Source organism: Ochotona princeps, chromosome 5, assembly GCF_030435755.1.
Source record: "Ochotona princeps isolate mOchPri1 chromosome 5, mOchPri1.hap1, whole genome shotgun sequence".
Taxonomy (NCBI): Eukaryota; Metazoa; Chordata; class Mammalia; order Lagomorpha; family Ochotonidae; genus Ochotona; species Ochotona princeps.
This window is the reverse complement of record NC_080836.1, coordinates 58,598,068-58,621,112: the sequence shown is the minus strand read 5'-3', so window position 1 is coordinate 58,621,112 and position 23,045 is coordinate 58,598,068. Positions and strand designations below refer to the sequence as shown.

General features: G+C 37.1%; 1 protein-coding gene and 1 long non-coding RNA gene across 3 annotated transcripts in view; one reads left to right on the top strand and one right to left on the bottom strand.

Moving 5' to 3' along the window:
- Nucleotides 1-23,045, top strand: part of ZNF385B (zinc finger protein 385B) — a 408,564-nt gene that overhangs the window by 253,952 nt on the left and 131,567 nt on the right. The window lies entirely within an intron of this gene.
- On the bottom strand, nucleotides 822-22,956 carry LOC131480381 (uncharacterized). Its single transcript, XR_009245469.1, has 3 exons — nucleotides 22,727-22,956; nucleotides 20,354-20,490; nucleotides 822-1,123 (listed from the first exon to the last, which is right to left on the bottom strand). It is a non-coding gene; the product is annotated as an uncharacterized LOC131480381 (long non-coding RNA).

Sequence of the window (23,045 nt, the reverse complement as noted above, 5' to 3'; positions counted from 1 at the left end):
TTACATAAATGTATATTTGGCATTCAGCATTTCCTTGTTGATTACTAGAAACATACCACCAGCCAATGTAACTTACTATTGAATTTTGAATGTTAAACTTAGATATTTTGGGGAGTTGATGTTGTGTTGTAACCAGTGAAAAATACTACCTGCATTGCTAGCACCTAGTATGAACGCCTATTCAAGTCCCATCTGCTCAATTTTCAATGCAGTTCCCTGTTAATTGCCTAGGGAAAGCAGCATAAGATGGCCCAAATTATTGGGCACCTGAACCCACCTGAAAGATCTGGATTAAGTGCCGGTCTCCTGACCTTAGCCTGACTCAGCCCTGGCCATTGCAGCCACCTGGGGAGTGAACCAAGAGATGGAAGATCTACCTCTGTAATTCTGAATTTCAAATAAAAAAATAAATCTTCATAAAGAATTAGAAAATTTCATTCACAACTAGGAAGTGCTGAAGTTATCTAGAACTAAGTTAGTCAATCAAATTATCTCTTGAGTAGTCCCTCCTGTCAGGTGTTATTGTTTGTTCAGGGGTAAAATAATGACAAGCCACACACACAAAGCACACTCTCTCTTGACTCCCAAGGAACTTACATTGTGATGACGAATCTGTCTTGTTTTGATTCTCCTAGAAGCTTGCTATGTAAAGGACCAATAGAAAGACCTTATACAGGGAACTTGTTAGAAATTGCTGAATCCTCAGGCCCCATCCCAGATTTCCTGAAACAGGGTATGTATTTTATTTTACAAGATCCCCAAGTGGTTTTTATCCACATTAAAATTTGAGAATCACTGCTCTAGAAAGCAGAGCCTGAGGCGAAGATTAACACTTTGGTTTAATGGAGAGTGCAAGCCCAGGAGAGTAAGCCTAAGAGGGGAAAAGGAGTAAGAGAAGGGAAGCTACCAGGCTGTGAAATACTGTTCTGGCTATTACTCCAGTAGCGGTCTGGAGGAGGAAAGCAGGTTATTCGCAGGTGGGTTTGCTCTGCATGTGGCACTTGTGCAGAAAGGCTGCCAGGAGCAATTAGACCTGGTCTCCTCCTGACCCTGGGTTTCTAGTACTGGAGATTCACAGCACAGAGAGATGTCAGTGTTGCCCTTCTGGGTCACAGCTTCAAGCCTGAAAGTGAGGGATGGATACAGAACAAGAAAGGGAGTAAGAAGAGAGCAGTTCGGGTTTGCTGAGAAGACACAAAATTTGTGTCTAAAGGTCATGTGTATGGGAAATGTCACCTACCTAGGCTAATAGAAGTAAATAGGAATGACATTTATCTGTCAGCAAGTGCACGATGTTCACAGTAGGATTTTGAATGTTACATCAGAAATGATTATTCTGACTAGCAATTGCCGTATTAGTTTTTTGTTTGCTTGCTTGCTTTTCTTATTTCTAGAAAGTGAATAAACTTCACAGTGCAGATTTAGGAGCATACTTTGCACCCTACCCACCCTTCTGCCTGTGCTCCCCACAATCCCTCTTTCTTTCTTATTGTTGCTGTTTTTTTGAAAAAAAAATTCACAATAGCATGCTTTGGTTTTACTTCTCAACCACAGGCTTAACACTATTATTTACTAGTGGTCTCCCACTTCTGTTTTTTTCCTGCTATCCCTTTCAGATGACTGAGGATTTCTGTGTATTTATTTTTATTTTTTAGTTCTTATTCTCTCCTCAAATTTCCAGCCGTACATTTCCAAATTTATTGATACTTGCTCTACATTTACTACCATCTTCTCAGTCTGAAATACTCAGGTTCAACTCTACTCTCTCAGTGTACTGGCCCACACCAGGCAACTCATGTCTGACTTGATATCCTCATGGCCACATCAACTTCCTTGAGACAGAAAATCATATAAAAAATAATCAAATCTGACTCATAGGTAAATTGTATGACATATCCAAGAAGCCATAAATCCAAGAGTGAGGCAGATTCAAGACTCCAAGATAGTATGGTACAAATTCTGCAAGCTATGTGCCTTGCCACCATGCTCTGGCTGTTATAAATTCTCCTTATTATATAGATTTCACTTGGTCTGAATTCCATGATAATTTTGAAAATGTGAGCATTACTTAAATGTCAGGAGTAATTATCCACCAACAATTAGAATATAGATTTTTGTTTTCATTTTTATATTTCTTATGATTCTGTGATAAAGCTGCACTGCTTTGATAATGAGGAATCCTTCAGTTAATTTCATAAAAATGATATATGTTGGTAAGGAAGCTTTTTTTTAAGAACAGAATAAGGAAAAACCAGATTGACATGTAGCCATTAAATTTTTCAGTTTTTGCATATTTTATGGATGCTCAGTAGAGCTCCCTATATTGCCTAGAGTTTGGAGAATTCCAACTTTGCACAGCTCTCAAAATGCCAAGGAAAATATGTTTTGCTCATCACAAAAAGAGGAAAAATAAGTAAGGAATCAGAAAGCAGAAACTACTTTGTGAAGGCAGTGCCATACTGTGAAATACCCAGTGAGGCATTGGAGGGCCGTCTGTGACTTCTCAGCTGATGAATCAGACATTATTCTCCAGCCCTCCAGTCACAGGAAGGGTTCTTGAACATGTAGGTGGCTGCTATTGATTGGTACCAAACTCTAGGCCCTTATTACAGAGGTGATTAGTGTCATGGAGCCATCTTGACCAATTTTGCTTTTAGTATTTTCTTTCTGTCTGAACACAGGGGATTAATTTCAAATTCTACTTCTAACTCCAATCTCATCCTGCAAGTATTTACTGTACAATTGGAAGTATCATGTTTCCAGTGATTGACCATTTGCACAGCTCTGACATGTTAGGTTTTTTAATAAGTTTATTGCTTAGTTTACTAATTGCCTGTGCTCTAATTGATGTGACAATGCATTCTTATTCTCTGTAGAAGGCTGTAAATCTTTTCAGCATTCATTAATATTAAAAATCCACTCTGCTGCACCTGGATCTGGATATTTTCTTCAAAAGATTGCATGAGTCTCAGATTGAAAGCTTTGTAGAGAAAAGGAGCATTACTGTGCCAGTGTGTCTGCTGCCTTGATTTAGTACACTACAGATTTCAAAGCTCTGGTACCATTATGATTTGAAAGCTGAAATTGGTTAATTTATAAAATGTTATACTGAAGGACCTGAACTATTATTGGTCTTTTGGCCACCCTCTAATTGTTAAACTAATTTGAGCGTTCATGAAAATAAATGCATTTGGGGGTGATGCTTCCTGACCATTCACTTTTCCTATGGGTGCTAACCAATGCACACTTGTTACCAGCATTGGAGCCTGTTGTTACCCCGGTTGGTGAACAGTGATCTGTGGAGGTGGGAGTTAGGTACAGCAGTCCGGATGCCCACATCTCATACCCTAGTGACTGCATTCAAGTCCTGGCTCTGCTTTGGATTTTAGCTTCTTGTTGGTATACACCCTGAGAGACAACAAATGATCATTCAGGAAACAAGTAATGACTTGACTGACCGAGTTCCTGCCACCCATGTGAAAGACCTGGATTAAGCTTTCTAGCTCTGAGGAATAGATAGGACTCCATCTCTCTCTCTCTCTCTATGTCTTTCTCTCTCTTTCTCCCCCTCCCTCTCTTGACTATTCCCTCCCTTCCTATTCCTTTCTCTCTCCTTCTGAATGTTTCTCGTAAGTTATATATGTAAGTAAGTAATTTTTAGAAAATATGTGGCACTTGGTTTGATGATCCAATCAATGTGAAATTTCTTTTTCGACCCTAATTTCATAACTTTCGTAATTATACTACAGTAATAATAAAGCAGAACTCAGTGTTGTGAAGAGGGAACTTGGGGAAGGGTTAAGGGAAATCTCAGCGCCTATGAAACTGTGTCATAAAAGAATGATTTTTAAATCCACCATTAAAAATATTGATTAAAAATTGGTAGTTATAATAAAATTTGCAAGTTTTTTTCATATTTGTAAAATGAGATTAGTTGATAGTTTGTGTTGATTTATAAATTAGGGCACATGACAGATAAAATAGTGCAAAAGAGGTGTGTCTTGATGCTCTATTTTAATTATAAAGTAAATATGAGCAGAAGCAAAATCATTAAATATTTCTAGTTAGCCTGAAGAGAAGTAGGTAGAATGGCATGTGGTAAAAATAAGATATTTATATGAAAAGTCTGTTACTAACGTATAATAACATATAAAGCTGGACATTTCAAAGAATCATACTTTGTATTGTATGCATATTTTTGTTAGTATCTACATGAGAGAAAGAGACTATTACATATTGATTATATCAAGAATCTAAAGTATACTCCTCCAAGAGATATGAAGCAGGAAACAAAACATCATGTGAATATTCATTGAAATATACAGTATGGGAGGCAAAAGACCTCACAATTTCTACCTTGCTGAAAATAAGATACTTATAATTTGTATGTGATATGGGATATAGAATGTTTTTGGATTAATTTAAAAGTTGCGTAGGCACAAACATTTTACAATTTTTATTGTTATATTGTTCATTGGAAATATAGTTGGAGACATACTCTCCAGGAACCACTTTTTTTTTTTTAAAGATTTATTCATTTTATTACAGCCAGATATACAGAGAGGAGGAGAGACAGAGAGGAAGATCTTCCGTCCGATGTTTCACTCCCCAACTGAGCCGCAACGGGCCGATGCGCACCGATCCGATGCTGGGAACCTGGAACCTCTTCCGGGTCTCCCACGCAGGTGCAGTGTCCAGTGCATTGGGCCGTCCTCGACTGCTTTCCCAGGCCACAAGCAGGGAGCTGGATGGGAAGTGGAGCTGCCGGGATTAGAACCAGCGCCCATGTGGGATCCCGGGGCTTTCAAGGCGAGGACTTTAGCCGCTAGGCCACGCCGCCGGGCCCCAGGGACCACTTTTTGAAAATAGTATTTACAGACAGGAAAGCTTCTTCATAAAATGGATTGCTATTATGCTTTACAACAAATGACAATCTGTAGAGGCCTTTGATAAAGTTGTTCAACATTTAAGATAAACAGAAGTATTTACTTTGAAATAACATCCTTGGATATTAAAACCCATTGATTGCGTTGTTTGCTTTTGAATTTCCAAGAACATTACCAATAAAAATATTTTTAAGTTTCAGAAAGGATTGAGGGAAATTATGGGCTTCAATTTTGGTTACCTCTTGTCAGTGAACTCTAGAGTTTGTAGATAAGAAGACAATTCCCCTATTTCTACCAAATTGTTTTAATGATTTCCTTTTGGAGACTGTTGATTTTTCTTAGTCACAAGTAGACCTTTTGGAGGAATCCACTTCAAAAATTTTGTATCTGTTTCATAACCTGATTTATACTTTCAGGTTGTTTTTTTGTTTTTATTATTTCATTTGTGCTTTTTGTTGTTGTTTTTGTCTTTTGGCAGATTTTTTTTTTAGTTGGATTTTAAATGTACTGAAAGTAGTCTCTGCAAGCTTGCTTTGACATCTCCCTTTGGGTCAAGTGTAATGGCAGTCCTTAGAGAAGTCTTTTGATAAATGTGTTCTAAATGGACTCAGCTTTAAAGCTAGTCACAGATTGCCTCAGAGGCACTTTCTGAAATGAGATTAGCTTTTGGTTTCCAATAAATTAGCTGTGATAGGAAAAACGTTAGTGAATAATGTAGCAAGAGTTCTTTCCAGATTTGTGTGCTTTTTTATTTGTTTAAAGGCAGGAGACAGTTACGGATGGATCTTCCATCCCTCCACAAATGGCTGCAATAGCTGAAGCTGGCCCAAATTGAAACCACGAATCAGGTCTCTTACATGGGTGGCAGGAACTCAAGTGCTCAACCATTTTCCACTGCTTCTAGAAACATTAGCAGGAAGCTGTATCAGAAGTGGAGTAGCAAAGATTCCAGCTGGCATTCCATTATGGGGTGAGTGTCCTTAAAGACAGTTTAGCCTGCTACACCATGTCTGCCCCAAAAACCTGCTTTTTACTTCCCCATAACCAGAGAATCATTATGTTTCAAATGAATAGTAAGTATGGAAAGGGAGTACTCGACTGACTCTTGTTCTGTATCAGTGAGTTGGGTTTTTGTTTTTGTTTGTTTGTTTCTTTGTTTTCAAATAACCACCTACTGTCAGCCTGTCTCCATTGGAGATTCTAGATATTTGGCCTGTCTCATAGAATGGTTGCTATAATTGCATGAATTAATGAACTAGCACTCTGAATGCCATAAAGTCCCATAAAAACATATAATATCATTGTATTATCTCTTTACTATGACACACTGAAAACTATAAAATAATGTTGCCTTAAGTCCTAGGCCTTGGTGTTGAAAGTACAAAGCATGTGTTATAAAGAATGAGAACCTGGAATTCCTGTTCTAAAAGACTGGAGCTTTTGCAGTGGTTATGCTCTTACCCAGAGCCCAATGCAACCAAATGAATTCTTATGCTTTTCATGTGTACTCACTGCTAAGTACTAGGCATGCTGCCTAACCTAATCCTCAGCACAGCCTGGTTACCCTCACTCTGTGAAAATCAGCAGGAGCAGAGCCAGACTTGAATCCACATCTGTCTTACTTGAGTAGCAGTGTTCTTTTCCTTTTTTTTTTTTTTTTTTTTTTTTCCTTTCTTGTCATAGTGTTAGCAAAGGCCCAGTCTGTTGCATCCAAATCCATGGAGAGTTAAGAATCACATTGCTTGATTTCAAATTGGTGAAAAACACCTAAGGAATCACATTTATACTTGGAGATATTTAAGAAAAATTTTAGAAGTTTTGTAGCTAAAGAGCTTTGGAAATACTAATCAGTGGTGGAAAATAAATGCCAAAATATACTCCTTTAATGAGCTATGGCTTGATTAGACATGCCTGAGGCAATTCATAAACTTTCCCAGTATGTAATTTATGTTGTAATGCCAGAATTTTGCTCTCTAATGTAACATTTGAATAATGATGTCTCCCATTTAAAATAATATTACTCTGAAATAATCATTCTGTTTTCTCTGACTGTTATTGGTTGGCAGAATATACAATGCTTTCTCTTGAATAGTTCAGACTAGTTAGCACTGTATAGGGCAGAAATGGGTGAGTCATTTGTAACTAGATGGGTTAATAGAAAAATTCCAACATAGTGAAAAATGCAATACTAATTTGATTGCTTTATATAATTCTAAAAATAGAATGTTTCTAATTATTACAACTTTTTTTAAGGGAGGCATGTTATATTTTGGTTAACATGTCTCTGAACCTATAATTCTAAAGTTCTTAAATGTAAGTCCATTAAAAATAGTCTAACTGCATTTTATCATTGGAGAACTCTGAGTATTGCATAAAGAACTTGGAAAATTCTAACATGTCATATAGTTTTTATATTCGTTTCTCTTTTATAAGACTACCATGTCACATTTCTTTTCATTTATGTATATTTTCATTTTGTATATTCCACATCAATGTGATGTGAATTGTGTGATAGTTACTAAATACTGATCATAGAATCATTCTGTTCCTGCCCTTTGAAATCTCTTTGTTGATTCTCCAGAGCTTGTTACAGTAAAACATACAGTGTACCATAGTTTTAACGAGAGAAATGGGTAACTTTGAAAGTAATCCTAAGGGTGTATTTTGGGGTAAAATTGTTTTTAAGCAGAAATTGTTCATTTTGACCATGATATGTTAGAGTAATAATATTATAACTACTCTGCTGTCCTTTTAAGAGACCATGGAGTGATGGTCTCAGGAGAACATTCATATTAGCTATATTTTGCAATTAATATATATTTGCAAGTGGTTCAGAAATAGACACATTGTCATAACTGTCCCCAAATTCAAGAACTGAATGTGATTTGAAAGTTGAGGATTCCTCAAAAACACTTGATCACTTAATAGATTACATTTTTGTATCAGGTTCTATTTTATATGTAGCACCTTAGCTATATGTTTTTAAGAAATAGAAGAATCAACAACACCCAGTGGCAAAATTGTTACCATATTTAGTTTAGAAACTTTACATCCTAGTTGCTATAATGTTGAGAGTCAGAAAAAATATTCTGTACTTATTACCCAGTTTCATAAGTAAAAACGTAATAATTTTAGATTAGAAACAGTTTCCATAAAATTTATATTTTATTCTTGCTTTGAGATATTTTTATGATTTTCTTAATACAATTCAAAATAATTCATTCTTGTTAGACCTGTCCCCAAACCAGTATTCCTCTCTGCCCTCAGCATAATGCTAGCAAGTAAGCTGCTAGCATCCCTAAACCTAAGTGTAACTTCCAAACGTTGCTTAAGAAATGTACTCAGGGTGTCTGATGCATTTAAAAGTTTTATAAGAATATACATTTTGTCTTTTATATTCAAAGAAAATTATGTTGACTGGGATCCCCAAGTGTGTTATGTATGCTTTCATTTATCCAAAAATGAAATGACCTTTGTGTTTATAATGTCACTTTCACCTTGTATTTTTCTGATCCACATATTTTCGTAGAACTTTTGAGAAATACAGCATCATCTCACTATTTTCCTCTCCAGTGGGTGTCTAAAAACTGCTATAATGTAGGAGAGTGGAAGCTGGAAACGTTTTTCCTAAATGGTCTATGGATCTTTTCTAACTAGAGCGATTTAATTCTGGGAACTTTTGTTAGGCACTCACTATATACTGGCTCCTGTAATGGAAGGAGAGAATGACTACAGGAGTGATTCTTGCCTTCCGAGAGTAATGGTAATGTGTGAGTTAAGACTCGTAGTGAAAAAGCAGCATTTTCCAAAACAAATAAAAAATGCAATTGTTACTTTCTTTGAAATTAGCTGAAATGCATATGACCCTCTATAAAATGAGTAAGGATTAGATTTAATTTTTCTTTCAACAGAAAGGAATCTATTTGTGCAATATAAGTTGTTTGAACACATCCCCACCCCCAAAGTCATGGAAGTGGATGCACATTAATTTACTCAGGCTGACAAGTGCAGATGCATATTTTTTCATGTGGAGTGGCCATCTCAGTAAGTGTGTAATACTCGTTGGAGTCCTGTATTACTAGATTTCCTCTCACTGGAGTGCCTGCAAAAGTGATTCACTTTATTGTCAAAGTTGTCAGTGACCAATTTTTATTTGTACTCTGTCAGGCAAAATGCTTAGCCACCCTCTTGGCATATTAAAATGATACCATAGAGAAATGACATTTGTCTTTAGTTTACTGTATGATGGAGATATTGAGCCAATTATTAGAATTCAGAATACATCTGTTATTATATAACACTTCATATCTGCACATGTTCACTGGATACTTAGCCAGATAATTAAATCTAGTCCGATCTCGGGGCTTACATACAGACTTTGTGTAAAGCACTTTTCAGTTAGAGTCACTAACAAATCAGCAAACAGCACAACAGCACCAAGACACAAGTCAGTAGAAGCAGCTTCCGAGGGCCCCCGTTCCTCATGTTCATGGTTCTTCTTTGCACAATACCTTGTTAGATTTAGCACTTCTTGTTCTTCTTGTTTGTGGTCTAAGAATCATCCCTGATCTGGCTCTTATTGTTCAGAGTGTTTATTGGGTACCCTCTTTTGGAAAACCCTGCACTCACATATAATGCCATAACATTTCAATCTGCTTTAATGGAAGTATTTTAGCAAACAAAAGTTTTAGAGAGAAAACAGTTCAACATAAAACTTTAAAAGTATTTCTCTTTTTACATTATTTGGGAGAATATTAAATAAGGAAGTTTCCTCCTGCTAATTTGACTAAAACTGACAAATTTTGCAGTATATATTTATGAGGCATTCTTTCTTCCCAATAATTTCTATTAGTTTAACCTTTTTCCATCTAAATGAACTGAATACTAATTTATAAAGGTAAGAAGCTATATAAAGTCATGATTTGGAAATTAGAAGATCTGGATGTAATTTCATGATTCTGAAACTAAAATAAAGAAACATAGTTCTGAGATCAAATCAAATCTCATCTTCCTCCTTGAACAATCCTGGACCATAAACATATGTACCAAAAGTTAGATCACTGAAGATAGTCTTCAGAGGATACAAATATGATAGACAGTGAGGCAGTTTACTGAAAACTCCATGTACCAGTTCCCCTGCCAACTATAATATAGACTATTTTTTACTTGGAAATTTTCAGTTTTTTTCCTTTGAAATGACATTTTCAGATATTGATCTCCAATGAAGTTGAATTTGCTTCTTTACATTATGCAAAGTTGAATTAGTCTTTTGGAGTTTTGTGTTTGGCTAGTTTTTGTAGTGGCATACTTTCCTTTAGAACTGAAATTCAGACCAACAAACAAGTCTTTGGTGCAGTATCATTATTCAATACTATTTTCCTGACCATAATACATCACTATAGCATAGTACATTACATCTCTGTCATAAAAATTCTGCCACCTTAACTGCAAAACAGGATGGTGCTAGAATATAGCTTGTGACAATTAGGCTTAGGTACGATTGGCACAAAGATATTTGAGTGTAACTTATATGAAAAGCTCAGATGAAATAGCCATAGGAAAAGTAAATGGGGAAAAATAATAATTTTTAAAAGTTATGTTAAGATACAATGGAACAGTATTCAATACCCTACAATAAAAAATATAAAAAAACAAATGTATGGCTATAACAGCAAAGTTAAGGAGAATATCTTTCAGAAAAGATATCTCCATAAAAAGGGGCGAAAATATTTCCATGACAAATAGTTGAAAAATATAATGGTTGCTTTAGAATTAGGAAGTGGATAGAAGCTGGTAGAATTTTGAAGAGCACAAGAGAAAAGCATTGTAGATTTTGAACATACTCTTATTAGAAATAGGGATTTTAAACATACTGTTGTTAAGGGCTCATTACGTAGTGAAGAGAATGTTACTGGTAACTAAAAGGAAGACTAGCAAGCTGAAATACTTGCTATGTGATATAAAACTTGGATCCCATAATAAATAAGAAAGAAAAAACTTGTGAAAGAGGGAAAATTTATCCAAGGAGATTTCCAAGCAAATCTCTATAAGTTTGGCCTGATTCTCCTGTTTAACATGTAGTTGAGGTAGATCACTAAATTTAAGAGAAGCTAGGGGCTGAATGATTTGGGAGCTTCTTCACCTATACAAATGACATTCGATGCTAAATCCTCTAAAAGATAGAAAAACTGGAATGTTCCATCGTAATATTGTGTCTCAAAGAGCTTCAGAATTAAATTAAAGAACTGCTAGCAACTTTAATAACGTTGTTGCTCCTTAGCCATCTCAACAGAATCCAAATAAAGAGAAGTAGTTATCTCAAAATAGCTATGGAAATGGCTGTGTCTAGTGGAGAACACAGGAGTACTTCCATCTTGAAGGTAAAGGTATAGAGAACATAAGAATGGAAAGAAGATTTAGACTCCAAAATTCTACTTGCAGGAAGCACTCTAAGACTACTCATTCAAACACATGCTGACTGTTCATCAAAAATGATGAATGTCAGAGGACTACAAATTTGCTAAAATACAGGAGAGAAACAAGGAATAGACCTAAGTGGAAAGGCTAAAACTCTTAGAAATGTATGCTGTTTCTTCATATAGTTTTAGTTTTGTGTTCCCATTTTAAGGGCTATTGTATTGATAAAATTAACTCCAAAAAACAAATGTAAATCCAGTATGGTGACACAGGGAACCCCCTCCTGTGACATCAGTATACTACATGAGTGCAGGTTTGAGTCTTGGCTGCTCCACTTCTGATCCATCTCCCTGCTAATGTGTCTGAGAAAATAGTAAAATATGGACCACATGCAGGGGAGACACCTGACTCCAGACCTGGATATTGTAACTTTCTGGATGATGTCTCTTCCTCTCTTTCTGTCACTCTGCCTTTCAGTTAAATAATAAGCCAGTAAACCTTAAGGTTTTCTTTTTAAATTAAAAAAGACAAATCCATATTAGTTAATTCACTAAAAAAGAGGTTTGTGGGGCCAGCATTGTGGCAAAATGGGCAAAGCTGCCACTTGCAACACTGACATCCCTTGCCAATCCAACTTCCTGCTGCTGGCCTGGGGAAAAAAAGGGTAAAAGATGGCCCAAGTGTGTAGGGATCCTGGCTCCCACACGGGATCCTGTTAAAAAGGTCCTGGTTCCTGAATTCAGCACTGGCTATTGCAGCCATCTAGGGAGTATACCAGCAGGTGGAAAATTTCTTCCTTCCCATCTCTCCTGTTTGTATCACTTTCAGGTAAAACATCTTTTTTGTTAAAGTGATTTCTTGGGATATATTAAATAACTTATAGAAAAATGAATAACCTCAAGCTTGAGTTTCTGGATCTGACTCCTGAAGTCCCAGCAGAGCTGGCTGCTGATGGAACTGTGTCACCACCACAGTTCACACACGTCAGCACTGTGCACCCATGCTGCAAACCTCTGCATCACAAACAGATGTAGCACAGCCCAAGTCTCTACACACATGACCTCATTTAGCAATCCTAACTGGTGAAACCTAAATCACAAGAGCATATAGGAAGTGTTCTTAAGCTTCTAACATTCCAGGATGGAATGTTAAGGTTAGAAGTTTGGCATAATTGCTCAAGAATTCTAAGATTCCCCAACCAGGGTCTAAGAATTTATGTTAAAAAGGCATAGAAAAACTTAAGTCCTCTGTTTTGGCAGTAGTAATCCAAAATGCTTTCAAATGATTTCTTTTTTTTGTTTTTTCCCACTTTCAGGTTTTATTAAAACTTTGTAGATAACTTTCATTGTTTTTCAGTATAACTGAGTGATTAAGTGAAGACAAAGGTGAGCTTATTAATTTTCATTGACATTTCTTTTATCCTTCCATATATTTTGCTTTATCATACTGTCATAGATCTGTTATATCTTTAGCCATTTCTGATTTATACGAGGAGTTCACATGTCGTTTGAGACCATGGCTTTGGGAGATAACTGTTGTCCTGGGAATGAGAGTCCTATTTACAAGCACATCTTGGCAGAGAGCCTCTTCTTTATCTGAACTGGCTTCAAAAATACTATTGTCAAAAATAACATCAGCTTACAATGGGCTTACAGCGTTGATGGTAGTTTTAGTAACTGAGTCAACCTCAGGCCAGGTGCCATTTGCTGGCTCAAGTCATCTGTTAGGGTATTATTTTCTATGACTTCCAACTGAGAGCACTAGGGGCTTGGCTATAGGTAATCTGAAGGAAGACTGAAACACAGTAGAGGTGAACAGTTTCCTCCCTCCTGTAACATACACGAAAAAGTAGGTAAATACCATGAGTTTGCCTTCACTGCATTAGCATGGCTGCTGTCTGAGAGTGCCAGCAGGAGCTGCAGTCTCGTTGATAATTGTTCATTACTGAAACCTGTTGAGATTAACCATTTCTTATTCTAATATTTATTTAAACTTGTTTGTGTGACTGTCAAATTAAAATGAATATAGAGCTGCTGGGCGACCTTAAGAAATTACTAATCTACACAAACAATGCAATACTGGTAGGCTAAGGCTAGAAGAAGAAAAAGTAATTGGGCATCAGAATGAATTTTCTTACCTTTCGTGCTGCATGTCTTTATAGCTGATCTTATTTGATGTTCTCTTCCTTTTTGATGTCTTTTTTTTTCTCTTAGATTTTTTTTTTTAAGTTGGAAGAAATCTGCCTGGTTATTTTTCCTGCTCCCCAACCCCACTCCTTTCTTTTCATTACTTAAGTGCTCTGGAAGTGGAAGTTGTGATTTGCAAGCAGTAGCTACCACACATGGGTGCTTTTAACTGAATGACAGCAGAAAGATTTTGAAGAAGACAGCTAAAACTGAAATGACCATTTAGCTCAGGCTGTGCCTATAAATAGTGTCCCCTTTCATTCTGCAAGCTGCCTTGGATTGGATGATGAATAATATGGGCATCCTAATTATATAACAAAAATAAATTGAAGGATGATCTGGGAAAACGTAGGTACCTTCTCAAAATATGTTCAGAGAAGTGGACATTTTGGCAGGACAAAGTGAAGGTATTCTCTTACAAATAATTATAAAGAGAAATTCACCTGCCCTGATTTCTGTGCTTCACACTGTTTAGAGGTGTTTAATTGCTGGTGGTACTTTCAAATATTTAAACAAAATGTTCCGGTTTACATACATGAAAATTGAGCTTCCCCCAAACCTTGTCGATTTATAACAGAAAAGGGTATTTTCCATTCAATAACTTTTTAAAATTTGCTATTGAAAATTATATGATGTTAGATTTTGGAAATACAAATGCAAATTTAGTCAGATGTATTTCCTATGACTTAAAAGTGTATATACGGGTATTATTCTTGATAGTAAGTTTTAGTAAAGAAAAAATATTTAAATGCTAAATATTTGAAACATACAAAATAGTCAAAAGGTGGGTGTGTTCTTCAGATACCTCAATTTTATTTTTCTCTTATAATTTTGTTATTTTGGGGGTGTTTATTTTATTTTACGGAAAATGTTCCTTGCCTCAAAACAGATTTTCATTTCCCTTGACATCAAGTAATTAATTTTTATTATAACTGAAAGTGATAGTAATATTTTGAGGGAATTTAATTGAATCTCAGAGTAATTTTTTCCTTTGTCTTCCTTTCTAATGATAACTTTCTGGGGCAGGTTGAATAAGTGGAGCTCACTGCAAAGACTTAGGTTTTCAGAGTTTCAGAGTTCCTGAGTAGGTTGTAAAAGTTTTCCCTTGTACATAAATTCACAGTGTCATTTACGATATACTTAAGAGAAAGCATAGGGATTTCTGACGAGCCTTTAGGGCCTACAATCAAATAAATAAGACACAGAGGAGTAAATTACCATGTGAATAGAACTGCCAAAAACCTGGCTTAAGCAGTTCAGATATACAGTTTCCAGTGGAGCCAACATACTTTCAACTTGATTTCTTTTATACCTTGTTACTAATTAACATAACTCAACAACCCCATCTGGGCAATGAAATAGGAGAATATGATTCCAAAGGCATTTTTATTGTACATTCCTTTCTGTACAAAATATCATCCAAAGATTGTGCAGTATACATTTCTTCAGCATTCTTTTCCCCGGTTACTTAATATTATTAGTTTTATACAGTGAATTTTGTGTGAGGTTCTGGTCTTATAAAGATGATGGGTTAATGACAATGTCATGTTTTCATTCTCAGTGTTTTAATGCAGTATACTTATTGCCAAAGAAAGATTTCTACTAAACTACAGGCCATGATTGCATGATTGAATTGGATGTTTTAGCCATCTGAGTTACTGAGACTATTAAAAATTACAGTGGTCAGGGCTATAGTTATGAGTTAATAAAAACATTTTTGTTTTAAGAGCTTTTTTTTTTCTGAGTAGACATTATATTTGCCAGTTTGAACAACCAAAGAACTTAGTTACAGAGAGTTCTTACCTGAATCACTGCTGAGGGATCAAGATGTTTTCTAGAAAACCACAAAAAAGGGAAGGAAAACAGGGAAAGAGTAGAATCTGCCAGTTTTCTGATTCATCTTTCTGTTACGAGTATTCATAACCATCAATTCTTCATGAATTCAATAGGCATGGGTTTTGGTGGTTCAGTTTTTGAAAAGACAGCATTCCTGTTCAATTCACAGTTACAAAATACCTAATTATGTTGTTAACACCCTTACATTTTCTCATTGTGTATAACAAATGAAGATATAGGCCTGCTTTCCACCAAGAAGAAGAAGAAAAAAAGTGCTAGTGGCTGGTATTACTGGAGCAGAAGGAATCCTGGGGTCCTAGGGACCTTAACGACTGGGTCATGGACAGAGATGAGATGTAGCTCACAGTCTAACACTTGATACTTTACAACCAGGCACTGAGTGAGCTTCCGCATGTCTGTAAGTGAGGATAGCCCATATGTTTCCATTGTAGCCTATTTATCCTGAGGGGAAAAAAAACAAGAATCTATGTGAACCCTTAAGGAAAGGCAGGTCCTCCTGGCAGAGCTCGGTATGAGCCAAAGCAGGGAGTGAACAGCCATACACATCACTCTCCGCCCTATAATTTACCAAACTCTGATGTCAGCATTGGGTAGAACAGACTTAAATTACTCTTAAATTCACTTACTTAATAATCAGTCACAGTTGCCAAAAAATAGAAACAACCTAAGTGTTCATCAATTGATGAACAGATAAATAAAATGTGTGTGTACCCAGTGACGTGCTATTCAGCCAGAAAAACTATGAGATCCTGTTATTTGTTGCAACATAGATGGAACTAGAGGTCATACTGTTAAGTGAAATAAGCCAGACATAGAAAGATGAGCACTGTATGATCTAATTTCTGTGTATACTCACAGAGCCAGTGTGGTGGTACAGAGAACACCACCACTTCCTGAGATGCTGGCATCCCGTATGGCCACTAGTTCTTATTTCTACTTCTGATTTGGCTGCTCTGCTTCCAATTCAGCCCACTCCTAATGCACTGGGAAGGTAGAAGAATACCCAAGTTCTTGGGCCCACATGAAGCTCCTAGCTTCAGCTTGGTGGAGCATCAGCAGTTGCAGCCATCTGGAATATGAGCCAGCAGATGAAAGATCTTTCTGTGAAAATTGCTCTCCCCTTTGAGGTTGAAATTGGAGTAACATTCCAAGAGGCTTGAGAGAATGGTGGGGAAGGAGTACTGGGGAAAAGTGATGAATTGGCACTGGATTTTCATTAGATAGGAATAAGAAGTTCTGGTGTTCTGTTGATCAGAAAGGTAACCATAGTTAACAGTAATGCACTGTTTGTATTTTATTTCCTCTAAAAGTGAATATTTTTAAATTGGCTCTACTTAGAATTCTGAAATTAAGTTTCATTAGCAGAGAGAAGCTTTTTAGACATGAACATTATGCAGTCTTTTAAGAGAAACAGAATTATCCAGTCCAATCCTTGCCTCCCACTGAGTTACTTCCATTTAGAAATCAGAGTTCTAGAACCTTTTACATTTTTGTCTGCATTTTCATAATCAACAATGCGTATATTCAAAGTAAAACATATACTAATGCAAACACTCCCATTTTTCCCTAATGCAAGAGTTATAGGAAACAGAAAATACTTCACTTTGCAAGAATAATCAGATAATGTAGAAGGGGTCTGAGAGAACAGTATTAATTGCAGCTAACAGAAAATATAAAATGAAAAGAATTAAAAACAAAAATTGTAGAGGAGATTCCTATAATTACAAATAAGTATTGTGTGTGTGTGTGTGTGTGTGTGTGTGTGTATGAAAGAAAGATGGTGTCTTGGAGGGAATGAGCCACCTTGGAACTGAGATATTTCATCGTTGTAATAACCAGTATATTATTAGAAAATCTCTAAGGTCTCATTAAACCTTAACTTTCTAGGACTGTTGCTATCATCAGTCATCCAAGTAAATGAGCCAAGCAAAACATTTATTTAAATAGAAAGCTGAAATAATCAAGTAATATTTAGGTAGCATGAAACACGTACAGTTCTCAGAAGAGGAGCAGAAAGGGAATTTAAGGGGAGAGATAAAGCAACTATTTAGAACATTACCGTTTTGTGAATGGCAAACTAATGGCCATGATCAGAGGTAAAATAGGTTAAATGACACTGGAAAAGTATCAGGTGCCAAAAACCGGGCTTTAACTGGGTGTGCACATTATCTTGTATAATCCTGTGAAGCAACTGCTAACAAATTCTCCGTCTTAGAAATACAAGATCTGAAATACGAAGAGGTCCCCTCACTTGCTCTAGGGTCTTACTAACGCTGTAAGAGAAACATCATCTTCCGCTGATGTGGACAGTGGTAGCCCCCCTACAGAGACTGGCAGCAGACAAGGTTACAGAGGTTAGCTGACTTCTCTCCAATAGCAGAGATGTCCACCCAGCCCTTTGTAAACACATCCTTCTCACTATACTGTGCTAAATGTTTCCCTATTAGAATTTTTATTCTTGTGGTGACAGTTTAATGAACACCAAATTGGATCTCTGACTATAATTAGATCTGCCTCACAAAAGAAAAATCAACAACTAGGTTTCAGATTTGCAGTAAGCATTCACATCACAATAACATTCTGTTCTCACATAGGCCTGTTGCATAGCTTTCCATTACACACAGTTGCTATTACTACCACTGAGGGACCCTTTGACAAACCTCTTTATAAGTGAATACACTGATCACATCACATTGACATTGTTCTTTTTCATCAGTGAAATTGTGTGGGTTGAGTGGGGAAGGATTTAATGATCTCTAAATTCTGGGACCAAAAGATAAAACATACTTCTCTTTCCCTGTGTGAGGAACAAGGAAGAGCTGAGATTTACAGAAATGCTGGTATAATGCTTCCCAGCTAGCCCATTTCGGAAATAAACCCACTGTCTCCCTTTTTCAGCCTACTTTTGTTCTCTACTTTGATATTCTGCTTGCCCCAAGAAAGTGTCTCTGGGCAGTCCTTCTTATTTTGGATTTAGTGGGAGAATGGATAGCACGCTTGATTATTTTGTGCCCAGCTCCCTGCTGATACAGAAACTGAGCCAATTTCACTAGAGTTAAGTCCTTACTCATCTCATAATGATTATTATTATTCCTTTCTGGCATTAGGGCTTAGGGAGCAAGCTGACAAGGAATATTAAAAATTAAAGCAGGCACACCTTCCTGAATCTGTCCCAAGGTGTGTAGGTATGATTGTTTTATAGTGCTGCTTTTCTCTGTAAGTATATGGAGTACAGTGAGTATAGAAAATGGTTCCAGATAATAGAAGTTGGTCTTAAAACCAAGACCAAAATATGACAATTGCTATGTGGGAGATACTGGGGTCAGGCAAATGTAGGTTTCTGAAATCCCATGGTGCTGAAACTCTGCACAGTCCTGAATTTTACAGGAGTTCCTGTCATTTTATGACCTTTTACTTCTGTGTATTGCCCTCAGGCTTGGCCCAACTGTGTCGTCATGTTTCCCTTTCACATGCACCATCACTGATGGTGGTTCAGGAGCATCATACAGGAACACAGATGACTGTGCATAATAACACTCGAAGATAGCAAAGAAAACTCTAAGTTGCTAAGCAGGCTGACCTTACAGTTGTCAAGCAAATGTGCCAGCTCAGGAAGTCTGAGCAGAGAAGCACAGTGGTGTGGCGTATGATGAATGAATGGTTTGTATGGCCTTGGGCTCCTCTCCAGGAGACAGACTGAGTTAGAAAAATGATTTTAGTTACAATGTTGGGAAAGTATGACAGCTCGAAACTACCTCCTGTCTCCCTGCTTGTGTGAAGAAGGGCAGGATGAGATCTTGGCTTGAGTAATGTTCAATATAAACAAGATGAAAATCATCTTCCCTATCCATTCTCACCTTTATCACCTTTGAGATAAATCTTAATCTAAACAGAATAGGAGTTCTGATTTGGGTTTTGATGGTGGTGGTAGTGATTTTTTTTTTTCATGTTTTAAAGACTGTTCAACAAAGATTTTCGATCCACTGGTTCACTACCCAGATGGCCAAACAGCAAGCTCTAGAGCAGGTCAAAGCCAGGAGTCAGAAACTCCATCCTAGTCTCCCACATGGCTGGCAGGGAGTCCAGGTGCTTGAGCCATCATCCATTGCCTTGGCCCGTTAGCAGGGAGCTGGATCAGAAGCAGAGCATACAGTACTCCAGCTGGCTCTCAAATAAGGGATACTAGCATTCCAAATGGTGATTAACTCACTGCTCCATACTGCCAGTCCCAGGATTTCTTTATATCAGTTTTTCTGATGCAGAGAGAAGGGTCTGCAAAATGCTCCCCTTTTCAGCAGATATTAGGAACCAGCAAGGACCGATGACACCAAGTGTTTCAGCTTACTTGGGTGTGTCAAGTCTTCCCATAGTGCAGTGCCATCCACTTCAACAGCAACAAGAAAGCACATTTTCTCTTTTCAGAGAATCTCATTATAGGGCAAGTTTGACTTTCACAGATTTTAAAATTTATTATTAGAAGCAAATAGAAACTGATTATTCATTAGTATACTTGAGCAGGAGAAATGAAAGAAGCGTGGAGCTTGGAGAAAATATTTTAAATCTTTTCTTTCCCTGTGGTTTCAGAGACATATAGAGTTAGATTCTACCATCTGTAGGACATATTCATGTTAAGCCTCTCTTATAACCCTCATCTCTTTCTGGAAATCATTCTTGTTTGTTACCTAAACTGCAGAAATGAACTTCCATCTTGCATAATCTCTGCATTATTAAAATGCAGCTTGTTATGTGAGGCTTTAATGGGCTCTTTGGGCCTTTACAAATTAACTTTATAAGCTTAGGACTATTAAAGCCTCTCAAATAAAACATGGGCACCCATTTAGTGTTCTGTTTTATCTTTGGTCATGAATGAAAAGAACAAACTACTTATCTTCATAATCATTTTTTTAAAGTACAACCTAATACAAAGATATAGTCTCCTCCAATAAGGTAATTTAGTCACGTCATTCTATAAAAATCCTCAATTTTATTACTCTGTTTGATCCTTACCTTTGAATATCCCAAACAGTGAATGATTTTAATTTACTGTTGATTATTTGGTATGAAAAATTTTTGGCAACTTCTTATTATGAGGCATGTTTTTCTTCTGCCACTGAGAGGATGGTAATGCATAAATTTGTCTTCAGCTGCGAGGTAATGGACATATTTTTAACTCCTTTGAAAACACCAAAGTGAGCACTAAATTGCTGAGGCCAGTTGAAACAGGGTAGGTGGGATGAAGGTGGGAATAAAACCAAATAATGCAAATTTTAAAATCATCACGTCTAAAAAGGAATGGTGTTTCTTTTCTCTCAACCAGACAGGAGTGATGTTTCTTAATCAAATGCCTGCTTCGATATTTGACATTAAAATGTTGTTCTCAGCTTACAAAGTCAAGCTTAGTACCTGCAGAGCTGTGTCCTGAGCATTCTCTTTTTAAGTAGGTGTGGCAGTGACCAATATAGCTTTGAGAGCCCTAGTTTAAAACCCAAGGAACATCAAAAACTTCTGTTCCTCACTTTGTTACTGAATAGATGAGAAACCTGGGATAAGTCATTTAACTTTTTTGAATCTCTTTTCCTCAGTGGCAGTCACAAGTGGCTTGAGATGGACTTAATCATGACTGATATGTGCTATGTTTGGTGAAACACAAAAACAGTGAGAAATTCCTGTCTTTAAGGTGCAGAGCATTTTAACAATTATCTGAAAAGCACACAAGTGAGCTTTCAGCCTGTCATAAGGATTTATATAAGGTAACCTGGGCACACTAAAATGGTAGTGGTTAGTCTTATCTAGTTTGGGATCAGAGAGAGGAAATTGATGGAAAGTTTACAGAGACAATACTAGAAATAAGTTTGAGTGTCATTCTCCAGAGGAACGAGGAATGAAGAGTGTAAGAGCACAGGCTTATAGATGGAGCTTAGCATAGAATGTAAGCATAAGACGCAATGAGCAAATGATGATTTGCACCAAATGGAAATAGCTGTTCTTAATTTTGTTCTGAGGCAAGACCAGATCCTAAGCAGAGTTGGAAAACCATTCATATGTGTGAGTATGGCAAAGGCTTAGCCAGGACCATGATTACAGGCTAGGAAACTGGTTTAGAGACTGTTGGAAACGCATATGGGAGATGCTGCAGGTGAAAGCAGCAACTCAGGAATGGAAGAGAAAGAGCTACAAGGTGTAAAGGAAGTGACTACAGTAAATCACTAAAGGGGTAAGGATGGAAGAAAGAGGATAAAGGTTTTCAGCATAGTGTCAGCTTGCACCTCTCATGGTTCAGTTATTCCAGGACTGCTAGATTACATCATGAGAGATTTGAATTCAAGATTTTTTAAAAGATTTTATTTTTTTGAATGGCAGATTTACAGAGAAAATGAGAGACAGAGTAATCTTCCATTCTCTGATTCACTCCCCAAGTAGCCACAATGGCTAGAATTGAGCTGATCCAAAGCCAGAGGCCAGGAGCTTCCCCTGGGACTCAAGCACTCGGACCATAATCTGCTGCTTCTCCAGGCTATGAGCAGGGAGCTGGAACGGAAGTGGAGTATCTAGGACACAAACAAGCACCTATTTGGGACCCCAGCATTAGCAGGCAGAGGATTAATCTGTTAAGCCACTGTTGGTCCCAAAGTATTTTTTAAACATTTATTTATTTATTTATTTAAATGGCAGAGTTACAGACAGGGGTAGAGTCAGGAGAGGGAGAGAGAAAAAGAAGGGTAATGTTTCTGGAAAGCTGAAACTAGGAGCCTGTATCTCCTTCTGGGTCTGCCACATGGTGGCAGTGTCCCTGGTACTTGGGATATCTTCCACACATAAGCGAGAAGCTGGGTCAGAAATGGAGTAGCTGGGACTCAAATGAGTGCTCACATGGCATAGCAGCATTGCAAGTGGTGGCTGAACCCACTGAACCAAAACAACAGTCCTTCAAGAAATGTTTTCATAAACAAACAATGGAAACATGTTTTTAGAACTTGATAAAATGACTTACGGTTTTTAAATTCTTGTTTTAAACTATTGAGATCACTCAGCTTTTAAAGTGAGCTTAATAATGTTACTATCAAATGATTCAAGTTTTAAAGTTAGGCCTTTATTCAGAAGGCCATTATTTATATTATGGACACATAAATAGGTCCTAGGAAGTCACCCTGAATCATGTGGCATACTACCGAGAGGCAAAGCAGTCTAGTTGTACATGCATTCTGAATGCCATGAAACAGTTTATGAGAAATACTTCCAGGATTCTGAAACAAGTGCAGCCTGGAAACAGTGTTCACAACTACTGCTAACCTAAAATCCGAACTCAGACATTTTGTTTTTTAAAAACAGACCTTTTGCTTTTACCCTGGATGTATTTATTATCCCACTGTGATCACTGACTTTGCTGCATTCCAGTAGGTTCTGCCAAGTTTCTTGAAATTATCTCCCCTTACTCTCTTCCTGTCCATTCCAGCCCACTGTATGCTGGCTGCTTTCCAGAACACACCAATAAGGTGACACCAGCAAAGGCCACCAATGAACTCCTACTTTCCAGCTCCACAAGATGTGTTTCACTCCTCATCTTACTTGACCTTTATGCCGTGTTTATGAAACTCTCCTCAGTTGCCCTCTGTGACATCAGAATTGCCCTGATTTCCCCTCACCTCTGTCTGCCTTGTCATTGTCAGGTCTACATACTCCTCTTTCAAACTCTTCTCTC